This window comes from Euphorbia lathyris, chromosome 2 (assembly GCF_963576675.1).
Source record: "Euphorbia lathyris chromosome 2, ddEupLath1.1, whole genome shotgun sequence".
In the NCBI taxonomy this organism is placed as follows: Eukaryota; Viridiplantae; Streptophyta; class Magnoliopsida; order Malpighiales; family Euphorbiaceae; genus Euphorbia; species Euphorbia lathyris.
The window spans coordinates 36069685-36075684 of record NC_088911.1 but is presented as its reverse complement, the minus strand read 5'-3'; positions in this window follow the sequence as shown (position 1 = coordinate 36075684).

The window sequence follows — 6000 nt, the reverse complement described above, 5'->3', positions numbered from 1 at the left end:
CAGGACGTAGGCATAGAGGCCAAACCTGGATAAATCTGCTGAGTAACATCTTTCTAACCTTAAACTCCTTTGATATATATATTGCTTGCTTAAAAACTGACTAAGTAAAGAGGTCACGCTGAGTTGTGTGCATTGAGTATCTGAGTTCAGGAATAGACTCAAGTGTTATCTCCTGACTCAAGGAAAGAAGCTGACTTAGTCACCAGTTGACTAAGCTAGTGTCTTAAGTTCACTCAGCGCGCTGTGTAAACCTTTTTCTAAGAAAAGAAGTCAGCCTCAACGTATAAAATTTTAAATAGTTCCTATCCCCCCTTGGAACTAACTTGTTACATTATAAGGGGCCAACACTTGTTACCCCACCTGAAGGAATAGTTCCTATAGGTTGTAAGTGGGTATTCAAACGCAAACTGAATTCTGAAGGAATTGTGGATACTTATAAAGCAAGGCTTGTGGCGAAAGGTTATCGCCAACGGGAGGGAATTGATTTTGAAGAAACATTCTCTCCTGTAGCTATGTTTAAAAGTATTCGAATAATCTAATCTATTGCAACACACTTTGATTTTGAGATTTGGCAAATGGATGTTAAAACTGCATTTCTCAATGGATTTCTTGAAGAAGAAATCTATATGGAACAACCAAAGGGTTTTATATCCAAGGAAAGTTCTCAAGTGTGTAAGCTTAAGAGATCCATTTATGGACTTAAGCAAGCTTCAAGGAGTTGGAATAAGAGATTTGATGAAGCCATACAGGGTTATGAGTTTGTCAAAAATCTTGATGAGCCATGTGTATACAAGAAGGTTAGTGGGAGAGCTATCACTTTCCTTGTCTTGTATGTTGATGATATTCTATAAATTGGGAATGACATTGGTATGTTAACTAATGTTAAGGTCTGGTTATCTTCTACCTTCTCTATGAAAGATTTGGGAGAAGCCGCCTATATTCTTGGAATTATGCTTTATAGAAATAGAGCTAAAAGAATATTAGGGCTATCTCAAAAACTCTATTTGGAGAAAATTCTAAAGAGATTTAGAATGGAAGACTCCAAAAGAGGATTGATACCTGTTAGACATGGTTTGCAACTCTCCATGGAGCAATCACCTAAAACTCCAGCGGAGAGAGCAGAAATGGCTAAGATTCCTTATGCTTCTGCTATATGAAGTCTAATGTATGCTATGTTGTGTACAAGGCCATACATTGCATTTGCTATCAGTCTAACAAGCAGATATCAATCAAATCCAGGTATGGCTCACTGGATTGCTGTTAAGGCTATCTTTAAGTACTTGAGAAGAACTAAAGATATGATCTTAACATATGGAGGAGGTGATCTGTTAATTGAAGGCTTTACAGATTCTAGCTTTCAATCAGATAAGGAGAAGCTTATATCCACTTCAGGATATGTGTTTACATGTAATGGAGCTGCAGTTGTTTGGAAGAGTTCTAAATAAGATATTGTAGCTGATTCCACTACTGAGGCTGAATATATTGCCGCCTCAAGTGCCGCTAAAGAAGCAGTGTGGTTGAAGAACTTTATCACCGAACTTGGTGTGGTTCCTTCTATTGTTAGTCCAATCCCTTTGTATTGTGATAACAATGGAGCGATTGCACAATCCAAGGAACCAAGGTCTCACAAGAACTTCAAACACGTGCTTAGGCGGTATCACTTAATCAGAGAGATTATTGGACGAGGAGATATCTCGGTGCAGAAAATAGCATCAGTTGATAATCCAGCTGATCCATTTACTAAGCCAATGACTCAGTCACAGTTAGACCATCATCTTGAGAAGATAGGTCTTAAATATTGTACTGAATGGCTCTAGTGCTAGTGGGAGATTGTAAGTGTTGTATGCCCTAGGCCATTCCTTTTGTATATTATACAGTGTGAATTTTGTATCCAAATGGCAGTTAATAATATATATGTATTCATATGTAATTATTTGTATTGTTTAATTACTTAATGAATATATATATTAGTCCAAAGATTATTTACAAAGAGATAATATTATTAAGAGTTAATAATAATGAGATATATTTCTTTGGTAAAATAATAATCTTAAATGTTCATAGTCGGTGGATAATGATTTGGACACTCATGTATCCTTAGACTATCACCTCTGTTTATTTTCTCGATTAGTATGAGATATTAATCAGAAACAGAAAATCTCATCCTGTTTGATATGTTGATATCAGAATAAATATGTGGACATTCAAAGAGGTGAATGGTTCGAACTGTGACGTTAGATAATAATTGCACAAAGGTTTACTCCTAGTCAACATAATTATTATCTAGGTCATAATAGTGCATATAGTCCTTTGACTTGAGAAAACTGAGTTGTTCTTGCGCAGGTAATTATAGTTTGTTCCTGCTTTGTACTGGGATCTTAATTCTGGTAATCCGGTAGTGAATCGCTATAGTTAGTTGAGTAGTGTAACAAGAGTTTGCTAATAGAGGATTCATTACTCTAAGTAAATAGAGATAAATCCTAAGATAGTTATTGATTAGTTTTTTGATGGAATGAGTTCCTGGCCAGGACAATAAGACTCATCTTATGAGATAAGTATCAAGGAATGGTTCCTTGATGAGAGTCTTATTTTATCAAAGACTTAATCAATATTTCTTAGCATCTTGACAATTAGGGTTTGACACTTTGTGACTCTAGTCAAGATCGGGATTTTTAATGAAAGGACTTTAGTGCATGGAAATTATGATCGATGGTTCATAATTAGTTTAATTATAAGTTTACTTCAAGTAACTTCATTCCTTAATTGGGACGTCATGGCGCAGTGTGTTAGCTGGAGATCATGACCTTTAGAGGACTATAAGTAAATATAAGTTAAGCTTATATAGGATACACTTATAGTACAAGGAATTGGATTCCTGACATACTTACTAAGATTTAGTACTATGCCTCTAATGCCAGTTAAAAATGAACCTAGAAAGTCACACACATACAAGTTGTTTGTATCTAGCTTTTGTTAAATTGATTAATTAAAAGTGTTTTAATTAATTAATTGACACAATTGAATATGTCAATGGGATTGACAAAACATTCTAACACTGTTTGATATTCAATTGAAATGAGGAATAAATAATTATTCTTGCTCAATTTAAATTGATGTCTTTTTCCGAATACAATAGTCAAGTGTTGACTGTTAGTATTAAGAGGTGTCTTAAATTAGCTCCTCTAAGTATGTATTAAGGAATATAATAGTAATTAATTAAGTTGTTAATTAATTATTATTATATATAATATAATAATAATAATAATATAATTAATTTTTATATTACTTTTTATTATTATTATATTAATTATTTTATATATATCAAACGATTGATACTTGTCCTGGTGCATGCTTTGTTTCAATCCTAAAGGATTGAAACAAAGTATATATATATATATATATATATATATACACTACGGAATAATAATAGCGATATACGATTTTTGCGGTTTAGAAAAATCGGATCCGAAATCAGTTTTCGATTTTGAGCAAGATTAATCAGTTTCTTCAAGGCTTGATCTAATCGACTTAGTGGGCTGACTAGAGGCTTCACCACTAGAGAAGCTTTAATACCGGATTGGAATCTACAATAGGTATTTTTCCAATCTCGTAGTATAAATATCAATTTGATTATTGAAGAACTTAATGATCTTGGTTAAGGATTTGATGTCAGACATCGGATGTTTGACTGTTTATCAGAGTGATTGGATCACACTGATTGTTTGTTTAGGAAAAATTTTTGAAATTCGTTTCCTAAATACCAACATGCTTCCGCTTCAAATCCTTCACTTTTATGCAGCCATTTCGGATCAGACAGTTAACTGGGATAAATCTGCAATTTATTTTGGGAACAGTATTAGCATTCAGCGCAGGAATCGGCTCATTGATATTCTGGGTATTCGTGTTGCTCGGTTACCGTTTAATTATCTTGGGGTCCCAATTTTTCAGGGGGCGCCAAAGGCTCGTCATTTACAGCCGCTTATGGATCGTTTCCTTGCTAAATTTAGTCTCTGGAAGGGGTGATCGCTCTCTTTTGCAGGTAGGCTAACTTTGATAAAATCTGCTTTAACAAGTGCTCTAATACATTCACTTATGATTTACAAGTGGTCATCCTCTCTCACCACAAAGATTGCTAAAGCTCTCAGAAACTTCCTTTGGACTAGGGACAAGGATCAGAGAAAGCTTCTTATTGTCAAATGGAAGAAGTGCTGTCAATTGTATGAATTTGGGGGGCTTGGAATCAAGGATATTGGTCTGTTCAACAATTCTCTTCTTGGTAAGTTCAGCTGGGATTTGATTCAAAAAAAACGGCTATATACCTACTTTGCTTCGAAATCGTTTCCTTTATCAATCTGGTATGCCTAAGCGGTATATTTCAAATTCTTCAATCTGGACCTCTGTTCGTCCAATTTATGATCAGATCAGTTTGGAAGTGACATGGTGGTTTGGAGACAACTCTGAACTGAATTTCTGGACGGACTCTTGGATTGCGCCGACGGTTGCAAATCAGCTCAGCATCCCGATAAATATTCAACGTAAGCTTTATGAACCGCTTCGCTCTTTTCGCGCAGATGACTCCTGGATTAATTTGCATCGACTCCCTGATCTTGTCCAATTGAACATTCAGAGGGTTTCTGGCAGTCGGGATGGATCCGACACTTGTGTGTGGAAGCCGGCTATGTCAGGTATGTATACTGCCAAAGGCTTTTATAGCTCCTGCTGCAACAACACTCCGGTTGAGTGGAACAAATTCCTTTGGAATGCATTTGTGCCGCATAGGAGGTATGTCACCTGCTGGCTAGTGATCCATAGGAAAATTGCGGTACAAACCAATTTACAGGTATGTGGTTTTTCACTTGCTTCGAGATGTGAATTGTGTAAATGCCATATTGAATCAATTGATCATCTTTTTGTCACGTGTCCTGTGTCGAATAGTTTATGGAATGTTGTCTTCTCTATTTTCGGCATACACCGTAGTAGTATATTGACCTTTGGGAATCTTTTCCGGGAGATTAGAGCTGTCCGTCTACATATTTCTATGAGAAAATGGTGGAATTTGGCTACCATAACTGTTGTTTTGGTTCATTTGCTACATCAGAAATATGGCTATTTTTGAAAATGATCTCCCTTCAATCCAATTCCTTCAGAATCGGCTTCACTTTTACATTCAGGAACCAAAATGGATTGTCAATCTACCGAGCCGTGCTAGGCCTCCGCCGGACCCTATCATTGTTCGCTGGAATCCGCCGTCGTCGGGTTGGATAAAGGTTAATACCGACGGCGCGGCGGACGGTGTGCCTGGTATCGCCGAAGCTGGTGGGATTTTCAGAAATTCCCGAGGTTTTGTTATTGGCTGCTATGCTATTAACATCTCTAGCTCCTATGTGCACATTGCCGAGCTGACTGCCATTATTTTCGCAGTAGAATCTGCCTGGGAACGGGGATGGAACAATCTTTGGATTGAATCGGATTCTGCATATGCGGTTGATATGCTAAACAGAAAGTCTACCATGGCTCCCTGGAAAATTAGACAAGACTGGCTTCAGTGTCTATCAAGATTTTCGAATATGAATTGCAGAATCACTCATATCTATCGTGAGGGCAATCAGGCGGCGGATCAGCTTGCCCGTTTTGGCAAAACTGCTTCTGCTCTTACATGGTGGCATTCGGCTCCACATTTTTTTCAATCGTCTGTTTTCGACGATTTATGTAATGTTGCACATGTTCGTTTTCCTTAATTCTCTGTTTTGAACTTTTTTATTTTCTTTTTCCTCCCTTTGTAATTTTTCTTTTTTTATTAATAATATTTCGGGTTGATTTGGTGTGTTAGGGATGCCAACCTAATTGGGATGTCTGGCCATTTAATCGCGTCCCAATCTTTCATGCAAAAAAAAGATTATTACATTTTATTTTATTTATTTATTTTAAAGTAGATTCTTGGATTTTTTTGAAGATAATATAGCAGCAATTGATAAGGTATTCAACGTGGAAGTGAATGCA